Raw genomic sequence first — 5,134 nt, 5'->3', positions numbered from 1 at the left:
GGCCTGGAAATGTACCAACGACAGAATTTGAAGAGCAAACCTGGTTCCCCGCACCAGGTGGGATTTGAGAGTTTTGTCTTTGTCAATAGTACAGATGCCAGGGGCAGGACTCCAGGCTCTGCTTGAGGGATCCTGGCCCAGGGACTGGAGGGGAGAAAGGATTGCAGATTCTGACCTGCGCTCTAGAGAGGAGGTAATAAGTGAAGGGGGCCTTTTTGACTCTGCCCCTCCTCAGTGTCCCCAGGGACAAATGAGGGGGTGACACCACTTCGTTAATGAAAACCAGTGCTCTAGGTGAGGCTTGAACTCACAACCTCAGCATAGCTCCTCTCAGCACTGCCCTATAAGTACTATGCGCTAACCAATTGCACCACTGGAGCACCTGTTCAGTGTGATTCTCCCAGTTCCCTAGGTTGATACAGCCAAGGAGTGACCCCAAAACATTCTCAGTGGGGCTGAGAGCAGGTAGCGACAAGTGTTGTACTCGGTGGGGTGGATCCTTCTTAAGGGTTCCAGGCCCCATTTGACCCTTTTGTTCTTCCCTGTGTAATAACAGAGCTGATTAAGACTCAATGGAGAGTCTTGCTGCAGACCAACGGATCTGAAATCACTGATAACCAGCTCTAAGCATTAGTCCTGCTTTGGGACAGTGTCTCTCATGCAAGAAACTGCCCAGTCTGCGCTAGCAGGGAGGCTCCCTCACTAACAGCTGAAATCAGGGAGAGCTGTGTGAAGTGCAGGGCCCCAGGGGGGCCTGAACAGGGGGGAACAACACCCCAGGTTCCCAGAGGAGGAGAGGTGTGTTGGGCTCCAGCCTGGGACTCAGCCTCCCTCCTGCCCAGCCCTGACTGTGAAGCCTGGCCCTGGCCCTCCTTCCTTTACATGCCATGTGGGAAAGAGGAAGAGTGTGGTAGCTGCAGGTACAGAGATCAAAGTTGTGGACATCAGGTGAAGCAGCAAGAAACAACCATATGGTCAACCCACAGGAATCTCTAGCCAGACTGTTAAGATCTAGGACCCCAACCTATAGCCGCCAGCCCATTGAAGCAGCCGGACCAAAGACCTATATCCAGTGGGCATCAGTCACCCAGCAGGAGGGAAAAACCTCACTCTAGTTCACCCTGAGAGAAGGTAGCCAAACACATTGAGCTCCAGTGCTTTGTAGCAAAGCAACGTATTGCCACGAGGTCCCACTGCGATTTGAACTCAGATTCCAGGATTCAAAGTACTGAGTGCTGCCCATTACACCATGGGACCTGCTGCTATTTTATTTGCTAGACCCCTGTGACTCTTGGCTGGTTTGCACTCTGCACTTATTGCTTCCCACCATCAGCTTCCTCTCGCGGGACTCTCTCTCCTCCTCCAGCGACTGTGGTCCTGCTCTACCGGATCCATGGGTCCTGCCCTGAGTCCCTGCATCCCCCTGCTTTGTCTCCATTCCCTGCAGGCTGCAAAAATGTCAGGGGAGTCTGCTCCTCCCTTCACTCGGTGCTTCACTCATATCAGCCAACTGCAGCCTCATCTCCTGGAACTCGGCCAGCTGTCGCTTGATCCGATCGTACAGTCACACGCTGACTGGCTCCCCTGCCTGGATGCTCTTGTGGAAATCCCACAGGTGACGCTGCAGGACTTGGCACTGTTGGTTTCTTTAATGTTGTGGTGTTTCCCCAGCCGCCGGAACAAAGCCGCCAACTCCTCCCTCACCGACTCCCACCAATCCCCCTGGTAACCACAGAACCCTCTGATGCTTTCCCGTTCTGCCAACACTGCCAGGCCTCGCCCCCCTGCTCCTTTATCTTGCAAGCTCTGGATGTTCAGTTTCCAATATCCTCTGCCCTGGGTCAGAGAATTGCCCACATTGAGCACACAGTGAGAGCTGCATGATCCGAACTGTCCATTGGCACCACCCTGCACTGGGCTGTCGACGTGCTCTCCTTCACGGAAATCCGGTCAGTGCGACTCCTGGCCTGTCCCCGCAGAAAGGTGTATCCCCTCTGCGGCTGGTGTGAGCTCAGATCAGAGGAATAGGAGGCTACCGCCTGCCCTCCACTTGTTCCATTACGGAGAAACACGTCCTCTGAGCCGATCTCACTACAGACCTGTGCCAGGCAGTGCTCATCATAGAAGAGTTTCCTCTAACGGTTGGGAAAACAGGACCAACAGTCCTCAGGCCGGTGCAACAATTGAAATCCCCCCCGACACCAAACACCGTGCGGTCTAGAAGAAGGGAGCCAGTTCCTTCATAGAACTTTCCTTTCATGCCTTATCTGGGGACCATACACACTGATATAGCCGTAACCAGTGCCATGGAGCACAAAGCCACCAGTAATGCCCTCCCTGGTCGGAGCTCCAGCCCCTTCTGTACTCGCACTGCGAATGTGAAGAACAAGACTCCAACCCCATCATTCTTCCCTGGCCTGGAGGACCAGAGAGATGGGCCCTTCCTCCAATCACCCTCTGCCCGTCAAGCTACCCTAGAGTTGTTAATGTGCATTTCCTGAACACCCACCATGGCCAAGCCCAGCTGCTCCAAGGCACTGAACATCAAGTGCCTCCTCCTGGGCCCCCAACTCCCTTCCACCTGGCCACTTTCACACATGCCCCTTCCCTGATACTGCCCTCCCTCAGCTGCACAGAAGAGTTTTCATCCTCTATACCTGCCTGTCACTGCCCAGCACCCCCTCTAGCACTCTCTTCCTGCCATATTGGGTCCACTTATAACTCCCTTAGGAGAGACAGCTCCTGTCCCTCATTGTTAAATGTCAGGCCAGCCAGTTAGGGGCAGAAGCCCACAATATCTTTTCCTACTGCAGAGCCCAAGCTCAGGGACTCACCTTGGGTGCAGGGACCACTGTGTTCCCAGAAAACAAGCCACCCCTGTGCAAAGAGGGATGAAAGGGCCTGCCAAAGCCTGCGATTGAACCAGGGACCTTTAGAACTTCAGTCTAACGCTCTCCCAACTGAGCTACTTTGGCAGCTGCATGCTAATATTTTGGCCTGTTGCTTCTCTGCCCGGGAGGTTTTTGCAGCAGTCGCAGACAAAAAGGACGTCATTGTGAGCGGCCCATGAAGACAAGACTCGCTTTTGCCTGCCTTGCTCAGCTTGACTTGCTGCCTCACCCCGTTCCTGCCCTAGTGCCCGGGTTGACCTGGTGGTGGAAGGGGACTGGGGGCCAGTGGTGCGGGGAGGAAGTTGAGCAGGACCCTGAGCTAGGCTAGACCCTGGCGGTGAGAGTCTGGCCACCACTTGCCGCCCCACCCTGTTGTCCTGGCTTCCCCCTCTGGGCATCATTTCGGGAGGGAAGTGGGGCTTCTGCCTCCCCTCCCTGATTTTCACACCGCAGAGGAGTGCGAACAGGAAAATGAACGGCTGCTCCACACCCCCACCGGAGGAACCCGACGCCCTTAGCTGCTCCCCCTGCTCCCCCCCCCCAGCTGTGCTACTGAGTGGAAGCGTCCTGTGCCCATCACACAGAGGTCGATTAATCAAAACCCTCTTCTGCCAGCACCAGGCCTCCTGCTTCTTACACTGGGCCTGCAAGCGAGGGGGCGGCCGGCACAGCGCCAAGAGTCTAACCTGTGAGGCAGGAGGCGGCTGATGCCCGCAGCCTGCTGGGGAGCTCCCAGAAGTTATTAAGGGACAGAGACTCCTCAATGCCCTTAGTAACAAGGGTTTGGGGGTCACCGAGGCCAGTAAGGGGGTCACTGTGTCGGCCCTGTAACCCTGGGTGTCAGGTCACTGTGCAGCTTTGAACTAGAGCTCGGATCCCAACAACCAACCAGCAGCCCACAGCCACCCCCTGGGTCTGCCCCACCTGGTTACTCCTTACAGGCTGACCTTACCCCCCTTCCAGCCCCGGATTCACCCCCTAATCATCCTACTGCCGCTCAGAGACACAGCCGTGGAGGTGCTGAAGGAGGGAGGGGTGACTCTAGGGTGGGGTTCTTCTCCAAAGATGGCTGGCAGAAAGGTGGTGCTCAGCTCTGTCCGTTGCCTCGCTGCCAGGGGATGCAGACGTTTCTGTAAGGCCATTAAATAGGGTATTTGGCTTCTGAGTGAATGTGAGGAATGTGCAATCCTGAGAGAGAATTTCCATCCCTCATTCTCCTACTCTTCAGGGCCCCAGTGGCCTAATGGATAAGGCATTGGCTTCCTAAGCCAGAGATTGTGGGTTCAAGTCCCATCTGGGGTAAAAAAATCCCTTTCTTGTTGTATATTGCAAAGAAACATGGTGTTATTTTCACCAAGGAAGCTTGGAGACATTTGAACCCAAAGTACTGGATCTTGGGAACAATCCCCCAGAAACAGTATCTTCCACTTGACAAATGCTTTCTAGACCCATCAGTAGCAAACACTTAATACTAGTGTTTGTCTGAGTATAGAAGGAAGGGGAGTGTTTACGCCGACACCTCAATTAGAGAAACAGACGAAAAAGCAAGACTGTTCTGAAAGAGAATGGATCTGTCTGGAGACAAAGCAGACCCTGAGAATGAGCAACAGTGTGAAAAGAGGTTCAAATGTGTGTTACGTTTTAGTTAGATTGGTCTGGCAAATGTCAAGAAAATACCAATGCTCGTAGACTGATGCAGACACTGGCTGCTTCTGATCTTTTACTGAGAATTCATTGAGAAATATTTTCCTTAACTATGTTATGGAATATTAGGTGGGCTATGAAGGCATCATTCCTCCTGCTTTCGCCCTTGGAGACAACACGGCTACATGGCATGCGGCCAGTGCTCACCTTCCAGTCAACTGCTAGAGAAGACAACACAGACAGGGATGGCAGCAGGGCAGACTGGAGCTCCACGGAGATGGTGGGACCAGGTCTCATCAATGGGGAGGTGGCCACCCCAGCATGCACAAGGCTGAGCCAGCCAGTGTGGTGTGTGCTTCACCGTGCCCCTCCTTACTGCACATGGTGGGGGGGGGGGCAGTTACTGAGTTCAGTTGGTCTGGCAAATTTAGGGCTTGGCTACACTTGCAGAGGTAGATCGCTGGGAGTTAAACCACAGCAGGGAAACCGCTGCCGAGTGTTCACACTGACAGCTGCAAGTGCACTGGAGTGGCCACATTAGCAGCTCTGGCAATGCCACAGAGAGCAGTGCACTGTGGTAGCTATCCCAGTGTGCAAGT

At 54.2% G+C, this 5,134-nt stretch overlaps 2 non-coding genes across 2 annotated transcripts; one reads left to right on the top strand and one right to left on the bottom strand.

Moving 5' to 3' along the window:
• Positions 1-286: 286 nt before the first annotated feature.
• Positions 287-380, bottom strand: TRNAI-UAU. The gene is made up of 2 exons: positions 343-380; positions 287-322 (listed from the first exon to the last, which is right to left on the bottom strand). It is a non-coding gene; the product is annotated as a tRNA-Ile (tRNA).
• Positions 381-4,120: 3,740 nt separating this feature from the next.
• TRNAR-CCU lies at positions 4,121-4,193 on the top strand. Its single transcript has one exon. It is a non-coding gene; the product is annotated as a tRNA-Arg (tRNA).
• The last annotated feature ends 941 nt before the right edge of the window (positions 4,194-5,134 follow it).

Source organism: Mauremys reevesii, linkage group 12 (assembly GCF_016161935.1).
Source record: "Mauremys reevesii isolate NIE-2019 linkage group 12, ASM1616193v1, whole genome shotgun sequence".
Taxonomy (NCBI): Eukaryota; Metazoa; Chordata; order Testudines; family Geoemydidae; genus Mauremys; species Mauremys reevesii.
The sequence above is the reverse complement of the archived record's forward strand: the minus strand, read 5'-3'. Positions and strand labels throughout refer to the sequence as shown.